The sequence below is a fragment of the Sorex fumeus genome, unplaced genomic scaffold (genome assembly GCF_029834395.1).
Source record: "Sorex fumeus unplaced genomic scaffold, SorFum_2.1 ptg000236l, whole genome shotgun sequence".
Classification (NCBI taxonomy): domain Eukaryota; kingdom Metazoa; phylum Chordata; class Mammalia; order Eulipotyphla; family Soricidae; genus Sorex; species Sorex fumeus.
The window spans coordinates 110785-124161 of NW_026606293.1; the positions used below are offsets into that span (position 1 = coordinate 110785).

At 40.2% G+C, this 13377-nt stretch overlaps 1 protein-coding gene across 1 annotated transcript in view; it reads left to right on the plus strand.

Moving 5' to 3' along the window:
- The window catches only part of LOC130018086 (fibrous sheath-interacting protein 2-like), a 62213-nt gene that overhangs the window by 33087 nt on the left and 15749 nt on the right, over window positions 1–13377 (plus strand). The window lies entirely within an intron of this gene.

Here is a 13377-nt window from a genome sequence, read left to right on the forward strand (position 1 = left end):
TCCAGAGAAATGTGACCAATAATAGTTATAACATCTTTATATGAAAACAATGAAACCACAGGAGAATTAGAAATATCTGCAAGTGATTAATTACTGATGAATCCATCATGCGTTGGGGTACTGAAGCAGAAAAAAGAAGTGACCCCTCTGACCATGGAATAGCAAACATTTATCCTTCCACAAGCATTAAAAGTAGCACTGCATTGGAAAACATCATAAAATTTTCTCCATTGCAATTAGTTGAAGAAATGGTTCTCAAAATGATCACAAACTTTGCTCTGCTAAATCTATGAGAGTTTGCTCCCTGTTGGTCAGTCTGTTGAAATCCAGTCTCCTGGGCCTTGCAGTTCTAAAGCTAGTCCCAACCCTGAGACATGTTTAAAAACAGGTTTCAAAATAAAACTACAGTTCCTTCTTTACCTAATTAGAAAGAAAGCCACAGCTAGGCCCTAGTTATACCAAGGCCAAAGACAGAACTGTTAGGTCCTGGAGAGATTTTAAGAGGTTGCCAGTCCAAGACTGCCACTGGGCTGCCATGCCCGATATCTACATAGGGCAGCTCTTGGCAAAAAAATTCCTCACTATGGTGCTAAAAAGGTATGCACAGGACATAGTGAATAATATCCTAGAAACAACTGCAGATTAATTTCAAAAGGTGAGGCAAAATATTGCAATGGAAAAAGTAAACTCTTTAACCTTCTGATCAGATTGGGAAAGCAAATGAAATAGTTAATGCAGTTTTGCAAGATTGTATGCTACAAAGGAACAGTTTGGCTGACCGAATAAAAGTTGCATACTCAGATTATCTCAGACTTTCCCAGAGGAATTTTAGTACAAGCTCTTTTGGTAAACTCAAAAGCCCATGTTCTGCTAGAGAATGTTTATTCACAGCAAGAGAAAAATCTTTCATAAAGATGTTTGTAAACAAATGCTTGATGAATGGCCAACGGAATCAGGTCACCTGGAAAGTGAAAAATATAAGCTACTGAAGGTAGCAATGGCTGTTCTGAGTAAATTTTCTTTGAAAGCATAGAATTAGAATGATTTGTTTCTCATTTAAAATTGTTACCTTTTGGGACTGGAGCAATAGCACGGCGGGTAGGGCGTTTGTCTTGCATGTGGCCAACCCGGGATCGATTCCCAGCATCCTATATGGTCCCCTGAGCACCGCCATGGGTAATTCCTGAGTGAAGAGCCAGGAGTAACCCCTGTATATCGCCAGGTGTGACCCAAAAAGCAAAAAAATATTGTCACCTTTTGAGGCTTGTGAAAGCAGGCACCACAATTATAAAAGAGCTGTTTCTAGACCTAAGGATTACCTTGCCAGAAGTAACATATTGGGCAAGAAATTGTGAAAAGCTATTTGAAAAATTTAAGTTGTGCTTCTTGATTCAATCATAACAGAGCAAAAAAACTCTAGAAAGCAAGTAAGTAACTGATAATATGAGTAAATGTAGCTCCTTAAAATCAAACAGCATCAACCATGTGTCAATCTGTAACAGTTTTTTTTTAATTTTTAAAAAATGCTTGTCTTTTTTAAAATTTTATTTTCATGAAGTTGTTCACAATAATTGATTACGTTCAATATTTCAACACCAATCACACCACCATTACACCTTTCCACCACCATTATTTCTAATTTTTCCACCACCATCCAAGCCTGCCCCAAAGGCAGTTGCTAAATAATTTATTTTGTATTGCTTGTTACGTATAATTGACTAAAAATGATCCAAAAAGGTTTCTACAGAGGAAAGTGTGTGATAACTATTTTATCTCATCTTGGAGCCATTAAGCCTTGTATAAGAGATCACTAACATGTTGTTAGAGTTTGAGCTTTTGTAACACACAGTTTAAAGATGATATTCAAGAGGGAGTCTACCCATCAAATAGCTCAAGCATGAAATGTGTTCTAAACACTTTAGAATCATTTGCAAACATTTTAGACATGTCTGTACATTTTCTTTGGCTGAAATTGTGGAAATTCCTGTCAATAACTTTGCTGACCAACAGAAACCATTAATAAACACAGCATTACTCAAATTGTAACCACTTAGTAAGTTTTCTGGTAAATCAAAATCTAGTATAATTACCCAGGAAAACACAAAATACCCACCATCAGCTCCACTCTTTTCCTTCAGAATACGTATATGCTTATATATACTGCTAAACCTGTGAGTAACATGCTAGGTGCAACTCAAAAGAAGCTGTACACGGGACCAGAGTAATAGTAGAGCCGGTAGGGCATTTGCCTTGCATGCAGCCGACCCGGGTTCAATCCCCAGCATCCCATATGATCCTCCAAGCACAGCCAGGAATAATTACTGCTTGCAGAGCTAGGAGTAATCACTGAGCATCGCCAGGTGTGACCCAAAAATAAAAAAAAAAAACCTCAATTGAATTCTGATGATAATACATTGAATAGAGGGAAGACATGTCCTTTAATGTGAAATTTCAGGAATTAAGCTTAGTGAGAATGGGGTTGAGAAGACAACCCATTAGGTAAATTACTGTATCGTATTTTTACATTAATGATTCTGCCAAGCAATGAGAGATAATACGCATAAATTCTTGATCCATTCCTGTCCAATTCCCCAAAAGGTCTAATGTGTTGTATCTTTCAAATGGTGAGTCCAATGTTTCCCTGTAATAATCATCTACATTTCAAAATATGTTTGACAGCTGATGTTCTGAAATTTTATCAGAAAGAAGATCACTTGTAAAGAAAATGTCTTCCAAAAGTATTCTAATCACTTTTTCACACACAACTTCCATAAGACAAAACGATTTAGGGGAGAGCCCTGGATTATTTCTAGGTATTCTAGGACTTTGTTGAATTATTTGATCATGGAGACCTATTTGCTATTTTATATGACACGTTATCCAAATTTGAATGGTTATCTGGCAAAAATAAATCTAAAGCAATATTGAAAAATTTACCGATTAATTTTTTTTGATTCATGAGATTTAAGGTTATCAGCCAGTGTAATTTCTTGAATGACAGAAATCTTTGTTTTTCTATACTAGTTGATGAATTTGATGAGTATGAGCTCATTTTCTCATTAATATGAGCCTTTGGAGCCTGTGTGGCTTTTAATAATAGTCTCATTTGTACATCTTATGGACTTTTCTTGTAGGTTGCTTTTTTGATCTTGTTGCTTTTAATATTATGTCTCTATCTATGGATTTTGTCATTTTTGTCATTTTGTCATGTACCCTGGAGTTTTCCTAATTGGATCTATGTTCACTGGGACCCTTCAAGCCTCTTGGATCCCAGTGTCTGTAATCCTCAATTCTGGGAAGTTCTTAATGATTTCTTTAACTATTGTTTTCATATCACAAACAAAAATAAAAAACACTGTCCTCTCGTTGTTCATCGATTTACTTGAGCAGGCCTAGTAACGTCTCCATCGTGAGACTTCTTTTTACTGTGTTTGGCATATTGAATACTCTCGGTAGCTTGCCAGGCTCTCCGAGAGGGGCGGAGAAATCGAACTCGGCTCGGCCGAGCTGGCTGCATGCAAGGCAAATGCCCTACCGCTGTGCTATCACTCCAGCCCTATGGAATTATAATACTGTATAGTTGAAATTAGTACAATGTTAAAAATCAATGCTATCTCAATAAAATTTGTTTATTATTAATTTTTTAACCTTGGGGCCATAACCAGGGGTGATCAGGCTTATTCCTTCCTGGCTGTGTACCCAGGGATCACTCCTGGTGGGTCCATAGAACTATATGGGGTTCCAGGGATTGACCTCTGGTTGACTGTGTGCAGGGCAAACACCCCCATTCCATGTCACATTTTCTTTATTATTCTTTAGGGACTCCAATGATTCTTACATTTTTTAAAATTCATCCCATAGTTCTCTGGTATGCTCTTTATTTCTTATCAGACTATTTCCCACTTCCGCCTGTTTCCTAGTGGTTTCCTCCTATCTTGGAGCGCCTTGATATTTTGCTCATATCTGTTGACTTTTGCATCTCACCTACCATGTTTTTCATTTCATTTCTGACTGAAGTAGTAGTAGTTTTTTTTTCATTTAGACTTTCATACTTCCTTGTGCTTTGCTGACTACCTATGCTATTATTTCTTTGAATTCATTGAACATCCTCATTATAGTGTCACTGTAGTCACTGTCAGAAGATTTGCTAGTGTTCACTATGTCTTCAGCTTGATGGGCTTCTACATGTTTCCTGCATTGGTTTACTAGAGTTCTGACTGTGCTGGGGCTGAGTTTTTGTAGTTAACACCCCTGAAGGAGGCTGAGGGATTGATTAAACTAGAGGTTGCTCTCTGTCTTTGGACCCATTCTCACAGAATGACAAGAAGAGTAGCTGTGAGCAGCATGGGATTTGTCGAGTACATGGCTTCAGGAGCTGTATTGTAAGCCCTTAATATGGCTCAGGTCAGGTGTGGAAGGGCACATCCAATAGGAGGGGCCCTGCCTACTGTTCCAAAATAGGCCCAGTGATATCAGTCTGAGGCAAACCTCATCTGGGATCGTGGAGCAGCAAGCAGAAGGTCAGGAAGGAGCTATGGTGGAGGCCCTACAATATGTCTCGGGTCAGGTGTAGAGGCTGTTGGGACCCACCTGGTAGGGAGAGACTCTGCCTCCCATTGATACTCTGCCTCCCACTTGTAATAGGCCTAGTGATGTCAGACAGGTGCAAGCCTCATCTGAAATGGTGAGGCAGCAAGCAAAAATATAACTCTGTGTGGGATTTTGATAAAATAACCCCCCAAATTGTAAACTCAATAATACCCATTTTAGCTAAGCCCAAATCTGCGTTTTTCATGAGTATCAAGAACAGTTTTTCCCCACTTTAGATGCAGGCATGGGAGATCAACTTGTCAGTTCAGTTTATGAGAGTGTACTGAACTAGCATGGGCTGACTCCTAAGGATGATATTAAAGAACTTAAAAACTTTTTTGCATAAAATGTTGCTCTATTAATTGTATCAGCTATTTCTGATTCTCAGTTTCATCCACTGTTTTCTGGGGATTTATCAACCTCTTCTCATGCTACTTTAACACGAGAGCATCTTTGGTGATATTAGTCAATCTACAAATCTACCAAACTAAGCCACCATTTATCTCCAGATAATATCTTGCTGTTGTATTCATTTTGGGAGACATATTCGGAGTACTATTAGCTAGACTATTTTCTTCTACAGCTAACATGGTCCCATACAGTGAAAACACAAAAGATAGATCAGTAATTGCTATGAAATCTCTTCAAAGATAATAGGTGATATTAAGATGAAAAATTCCCAACAGGAGATTAGATTTTCAAAAGATGAAGAAACCCAGTCTGTTTATTCAGAGGAGGATACTCAACATCTCGTTAATGCCTCATTCAGAAACATTCTCTAAAACTGGATCTCAATAAGCTGTTGATCATGATATCATAAGCAGTAATGATCTTCTTATTGTTGTCATTAAAATATATATATATGTCAACCGGGGCTGGAGCGATAGTACAGCAGGGAAGATGTTTGCCTTGCATGTGGCCGACCCAGGTTCAATCCCCGGCATCTCCGATGGTCCCCCATGCACCACCAGGAGTAAGCCCTGTGCATCTCTCAGTGTGACCAAAACACACTGGTGGAGGGATGGGTATTTGATCATTGTATAATTGAAACCCAAGCACAAAATTTATAAGTCTACAACTGTACCTCATGGTGTCTCACTAATTTAAAAAAATACAAAAAATAAATAAAATTTTAAAAAATAATAAAAATGTATGTCAACCACATCTCCATTCCTTTCTGTATGGAGAGATGTTTGTTTATGCATATACATATTGTTAACAGATATTATATTAAAGGTGATTAAGATTATTGATGACCTGAAACTGAAGAGTAGCCTTCACCTGAAAACAGGTTGTGTTATAAGCAGTTTTTTAAAATTTTTATTAGTGAAACACCCTGAGGTACAGTTGTAGACTTATAAATTTTTGTGCTTGGGTTTCAGTTATACAATAAGTGAGTACCCATCCCTCTGCCAGTGCCCATTCTCCACCACCACTGATTCCAGTATCCCTCCCACCTCCTATCCCCCCCATCCCATCCTGCCTCTGTGGCAGGGCATTCCCTTTTGTTCTCTCTCCCCTTTTGGGTGCTGTGGTTTCCAAAAGAGACATTGAGTGGCAATCATATTCGGTCTATAGTCTACTTTCAGCATCTATCTCCCATCCTGGGAGGATCCTCCTAACACCCTTTATTTGGTGCTCCCTTCTCTATCTGAGCTCCCTTTTCCCCTAGAGTGTGCAGCTGGCCTCCAAGCCATGGAGTAAATCTCCTGGTACTTATCTCGGCTATTCTTGGGTGTTAGTCTCCGATTTTGTTACTTTATGTTCCCCAGATGAATGCAATCTTTCTATATCTGTCCCTCTCTTTCTGACTCATTTCGCTTAGCATGATACTTTCCATGTAGTACCACTCGTATGTAAATTTCATGACTTCATCTTTTCTAACAGCTACATAGTACTCCATTGTGTAGATGTACCAAAGTTTCTTTAACCAGTCATCTGTTCTTGGCCACTCAGGTTTTTTTCAGATTCTAGCTATTGTAAACAGTGCTGCAATGAACAAACAAATGTAGATGTCACTTCGACTATACTTTTTTTGCCTCTCCGGGGTATATTCCCAGGAGTGGTATTGCTGGGTCAAGTGGGAGCTCAATTTCTAATTTTTTGAGAATAGTCCATACTGTTTTCCAAAAGTGCTGAACCAGTCGGCATTCCCACCAGCAGTGAAGAAGGGTCCCTTTCTTGTCACATTTGTGCCAACACCAGTTGCTTTTGTTCTTTTGGATGTGGGCCAGTCTCTGTGGTATGAAATGATATCTCATTGTTGTTTTGATCTGCATCTCCCTGATGATTAATGATGCAGAGCATTTTCTCATATGCAATTTTTTTAAAAATAATTATTGAATCACTAGGAGATAGTTACAAGCCTTCATGTTTGGATTACAATCACACAATAATCAAACACCCATCCCTCCACCAGTGCACACTCCCCACTACCAATATATCAGTATACCCCCCCTTCCCCACCCTCCCCCTGCCTCCATGACAGAGGATATTCCCCATACTCTCTCTGCTTTTGGGCATCATGGTTTGTAATACAGACACTGAGAGGTCAAAATGTTTTTTCCATTTACTTTCAGCGCACACCTCCCATCCTGACTGATTCCTCCAGTCATCATTTTCTTAGTGATCCCTTCACTATTCCAGCTGCCTTCTCCCCTCCCCTCATAATGCAGGCTTCCAGCTATGGGGCAGTTCTCCTGGCCCTTGTATCTACTATCCTTGGGTTTCAGCCTCATGTTGTTACTCTATTCTCCATAAATGAGTGTAGTCCTTCTATGTCCGTCCATCTCTTTCTGACTCATTTCACGTAGCATGATACTCTCCATGTCTATCCATTTGTAAGCAAATTTCATGACTTTATCTCTCCTAGCAACTGTATAGTATTCCATTGTGTAGATATACCAAGTTTCTTTAACCAGTCATCTGTTCTAGGGCTCTTGGGTTGTTCCCAGATTTGGGCTATTGTGAACAGTGCTGCAATGAACATATAGGTACAGATGTCATTTCTACTGATATGCACAGTTTTTAGAGCAAACACTGACCTTGTTCCTGCCTAAACTAGTAGAAATTGCTAAGAGCCTCTATCAAACATTCCAAAAACATATCTAAAAGATTCCAAAAACAGGGACTGGAGCCATAGTACAGCGGGTAGGGCATTTGCCTTGCATGTGGCTGGCCTAGGTTCGATTCCCAGCATCCCATATGGTCCCATGAGCACTGCCAGGAGTAATTCCTGAGTGCAAAGCCAGGAGTAATCCCTGTGCATTGCCAGGTGTGACTCAAAAAAAAAAACTAAATCTAAAAGATTCCAAAAACAAGTTCGAGTTTAATATATAATTACATCTCAGCTGACAATATCAAAGACAGCTGAAATTTCCAGAAACAACATTTGTGTTATAGCTGTTAATCCTAAAGTAAACATTTGAAATCCACAAAATATGGAAATTATTTCTCAGAAGAGTCTGTTTATAATCATGAACTATAACAATCTGGAACACACGAACTTTATAAAGAAGCCCCTTTAAGTGGTTTCTTTAATTATTGATAAAGTTTCAAATTGTCTATTAGAAATGATTGGCCTAAAAGATCCATGTGCTCACCATTTTGGTGATCTGGGAACTGGTAGAATTGTTGAAAAATTTCATGAGTGTGTTGTTAATATAGAGACCAAGCTAGAGTAGAGTTATATCAAGATTTAAGTAAAGGGGATCTTTCAATTAAAATAATACCTCCCTGCCATAGAGGCTGGAGCAGGGAGTTGGAGGGCAAGTGGGGAGGGTGGCAGGAGGGAAACTGGGGACACTGGGGGTAGGAAATGGACATTGGTGAAGAGATGTGTATTGTAACATTGTATAATTGAAACCCAGTTATGAAAAAACTTGTAACTGTGTATCTTGTAACTATAGATAAGGTAAGGTGGCTTAATATTAGATAATTAGATGTAAGTGCAAATGGCAGTAGTGAAAAGAAATGAGTAGTTAGTGAGTTCTGGTTGGTTTTCTGTGATTTCCTTTCTCAAATGTATTGGAAGTGTATTGTGAAAAATGAACAGTTTTCTCTTGTCAGACCAGAAGAATTAGACATTCTGATACATCCATCCTCTGCTTTCCTGGGATTTACCTCATCAGTAGTGTCTCAGTGCAAAGGGAGTAGCCTAATTTCCACTAGCCAATGAGGCTGAACAGCCATTTCTTAAAGAATAAGAATATAGAGGAAACCCCCTTCACAGCAAACCAGACTGGTTGGAAGTATACTTATCTCGCAACTCAGAAGAAATCCCCAAAATTCATGGTTTGCTAACAGATAAATATTGTCATAGTATTATATGTGGATCCAAAAGGACCAATTAGAATGGCAGCTAAACCACCCTCTAACAGAGCCTTAAATCCTCCAATTTAAAAGAAACTACAGTAGTGCTGTTTTTATTAAGCAGCATATATTAACAGAGTTCATGTGCTCTTTAGTGTTTATTTTTTTTTAAATCTCATCACTTACAATTTTCCAAGTTTCTCATACTGTTTGATCTTCAGGACATACCTAGTTTCTTTCCTATTCTATCCTTGACCTAGTCCCAGTTATCTCCATACTATTATTATGCAATAATTTCTCTCTGAAGGTTTCATATTTGGAATCCAAATATACTTAAATAATGAGAATTTAAAAGCCAAGACACAATACAACTATCAAAAAAGTAGTTATGTTAACTACTAGGGCGTGAGATAGCACCTAGGGATGGTAATGCCAGTTCCATTAATCCCACGCCTCATTCTCATTTAGTACCAGTACCCCTTGGTATAAATAATACTTTTGCACTTCTGTTGTGGCCTACAAACTGAGCAAAGTTTCCTTTAAACAATTCCCTGGAACCTAAGCTTAGGAGAACATTATCAATATCATTATTTTCTAATCCATTGAACTCTCAAAGCTGATGGATACATTGATGGGTAGTTTTTTAGAGTCAGATACTGAGACTGTTACAGACAGCAGGCAGGATAGAGTTTTCTTAATCCTTAGTTTCTTGGACAGGATGAAGGTCCTTTTTACCTCTACAATGGCATTTTCTCTATGATTTCTCAAGATTTTGTGCTTATTTGGAAGTCTTCATTTATTTTTAATTCACTGGGCACTAAATCTGTTTGTCTAAGTTAGAATATTAAGTATAATAATTACTTCCTGCTTATCTTCAGGAATATGGTCGTGGTTCTTGGTTACCTCTTCCCGCTTATCTCTTTTATCAGTACTTCTTTTCATATCCCAAGGAAGTTTGAAGAGAAGGACTAATCCAAATCAATGACTCCCGTGTGTGTGTGTGTGTGTGTGTGTGTGTGTGTGTGTGTATGTGTGTGTGTGAAATCCAGGGCTTGAAACCTGTACCACTGAGCTACAACCCAGCCCTTTTCTTCTACCCAGTCTCACCCCAACTACTCTTTTGGGGATCAAAACCTGTCTTGGGAAAATAAAAAACAGACAGCACAGCTCGAACAGGGGTTTTGTAGCCATATTGATAGCAGTGCTGTCCAGAAACAGATGTATTTAGGAACCCCCACAACTGGGCTTATTCCTCAGCCAGAAAACCACAATCAAGGGCTTAATTTACTATCTGAGCAACCAAAATTTTCAGCACAACAGATGCATGCCTATTTAAAAGCTCATACAGGGACACATTCCAAAGCTGTATAGAGTGATTTTTCCCTTTAAGTCAGTTTCCCTCCAGTACACATAATCAAAATTGTTTCTATTTCTTACAGAAGTTCCTTCATTTTGTTTTGCACAACATTTTTTCCATTAAGGCAGCATTTATCTGAAAATCTGGTGTGCAGTGTTCTAGAACGATCTAAGATTGATAACTCAAAATAAAAGTTCTCTGGCATCACCAAAGTTTATAGAAATGGGAAAAGTTATTTATTTAATTTTAACTGTGTTTTTAAGATCTGTCCTTAACATTGCAAATAGAAAGTGACATTTGACTGGGGAGGTGAAGAAAAATGAAGATTCTCTGAAGCTCCCTTCAGAAAATATGTTTAAAGATTAGGTTAAGTAGTACAGGGAGTTGAATATTTCAAAGTCCTTCACAGTGTTGGCTGTTGGCCACTTTTTCAAATGCAAGCTTAATACCTTGTATTTTTCCAGGAAAATATCTGTATTTAAATTGCTCTATAATTAGTTCCCTAATGAGAAGTTTAGAAAACGGCATATTATTATGTCTTATTGTATTTCAAAATATTAAATGTAAATGAAGAAAATGTTGTATTTAAACTTAATGTGCACACTGTATGTCTTTATTTTATATTATTTAAATGTAGGAGTGCTTCTATTTATTCAGCCACTGACTAAGCTGACTGAAGTGGGCATAAACTTCACATTACTTTTTTTTCATTTTTTTATAATTTATGAATCACCATGCAAGCAGTTACAAGGCTTTTGGGTTTCAGTCTAGGTCATACAATGAAACACCCATAACTTCACCAGTGCCCATTCTCTGCCACCAAAAACCCAAGTATACCCCCATCCCACACCCTCCCCCTACCTGTTGGGCAGATGATTTCCACATTACTCTCTCTCAATTTTGATTACATTCAACATGTTGACACCAGACCAACCATAATATTTGGGATTTTACCCCAACACTTAGATCTACTGAAAAGGCAAGAGTAGACAATTAGTTTTGAATTATGGTTATGAATAACATGATGTCACGAGGCTGCAGTAGTGGCCACGCAATTTTGAAATTCAAAATTTTATCAATTAAATCTGGAGGGATTTCTACCAAAACCTGCTGGGTTCCGAGATTTGCTCCTGAGTCTCTGGGATCATGGCCATTAAGCAGCTTGATTGGAAGCCAGAGAGGCCATTCGTGGGTTGCGACTTGGGGTCTTGTTGGGACGGGGAGGAAAGGGCCGGCTGTACCCCCATCCCATTAGGCCCTGCGTGTCTCGTCACTGCGGGCCCAAACCTGACTGTCCAATGGCCTCTGGAGGATGGCAGCCACCGAACTGCCAAAGGGGAGCTGGCGGAGGGACAGCACCCTTTTCCCCCTGGAGTGGCCCGGCAACAGTAACCTACTGTGGGGTCCAGATGTATTTCTGCCAAAAGCCACTGGGTTTCGAGATTTGTTCCTGAGTCTCTTGGATCATGGCCGTTAAGCAGCTTGATCAGGAGCCAGAGAGGCAGTTCGTGGGAGGTGACTTTGGGTCTTGTTGGGACTGGGAGGAAATGGCCGGCTCCACCCTCATCCTGTAAGGCCCCATGTGTCACGCACTGTGGGCCCAAACCTGACTGTCCAGTGGCCTCTGGAGGGTGGCGGCCACCGGGCTGCCAGTGGGAACAGGCCAAGGCACGAAACCTATCCCCACCTGGGATTGCCCATTACCGGTAACCTACTGCAGGAACTGGATGCATTTATCCCAAAAGCTGCTGGGTTCCGAGATTTGCTCCTGAGTCTCTGGGATCATGGCTATTAAGCAGATTAATCAGGAGCCAGAGAGACCGTTTGTGGGCGGCGACTCAGGGTCTCGTTGGGACAGGGAGGAAAGGGCCGGCTCCACCCCATCCCGTTAGGCCCCGTGTGTGTTGTCACTGTGAGCCCAAACCTCACTGCCCAATGGCCTCTGGAAGATGGTGGCTACCAGGCCTCCAAGGGGGAGCAGGAAGAGGGGCAGCACCCTTTCCCCCTGGGGTGGCCCTGCACCAGTAACCTACTGCAGGGACCGGATGCATTTCTGCCAAAAGCCATTGGGTTTCGAGATTTGTTTCTGAGTCCCTGGGATCATGGCCATTAAGCAGTCTGATCAGTAACCAGAGAGGCCATGCCTCAAATTATATAGCTGGGCCAGAGGTGGTTTTTGGGTGTGTCTCCCACATACCTAACTTTTGGCCATTTACTTTCTTGGTAAACTTTGCCCCAAGTTTTTGGGGTCTGGCCAAAGGCACAGCAGCAATTTTGGGCTATCTGGAAGTCTGAAGGCACCATCAGGCTGCTGATGCACTCGCCTCACAGGTACAGATTGACCTGCTGACAGCACCATATCCCCAAAGTCACATTACTTTTTAAAAAAAAAATTATATTAAATATCCGTGATAGACAGTTACAAAGCTGTTCATGATTGTGGTTCAGTAATACAATGATTAAGAACCCATCCCTCCACCAGTGTACATTTCCCACCACCAATATCCCGTTTCCCTCTCAACGTCCCCCAACACCCCACCTTCTACCCCTTTTCTTTCTTTTCTTCTTTATTTCTCTCTCCTTTTCCTTTTGTGTACTATAGTTTGCAATACAGGTACTAAGAGGCCATCATGTTTGTTCATGTCATTCAATAATTTTATCAGGAAGGTACGGCTGGAGTAGATTTTTAACTGGGTGACAGATTTGGGGTGTCGATGTCATTGCCAAGGCTTCCAGAAGTACAGAGAGGTGGGGGGAGGTAGCCCATCCTGACCCCCGAGAAAGCCTGGGGATTTCACTCCACAAAATCCATATACCCAAATTTTCAGCAGATTATATCTCTGTGAGGTTCATCCTGTGAGGGTATAGTCTGGCTGGGATCATGGCAGTGATTTTGTATTGCAGATGCAAGCAGATGCTGGGGTCTCTGCTTGGATAGACACCAGGCTGACCTGCCAGTTGCCCTCCCCCCACTTCAGTTTACCTTTATCTGTTCAGCCTTTTGTGTGTCCAAGATTAACTGCAGCTTTTCATCTCTTTTGAGATTTATTTATGGATCTCTGAAGCAAGGCCAGGAGAAGAGCTTATATGGTAGGGCTGGAGATGGTTTGTGAGGGTGA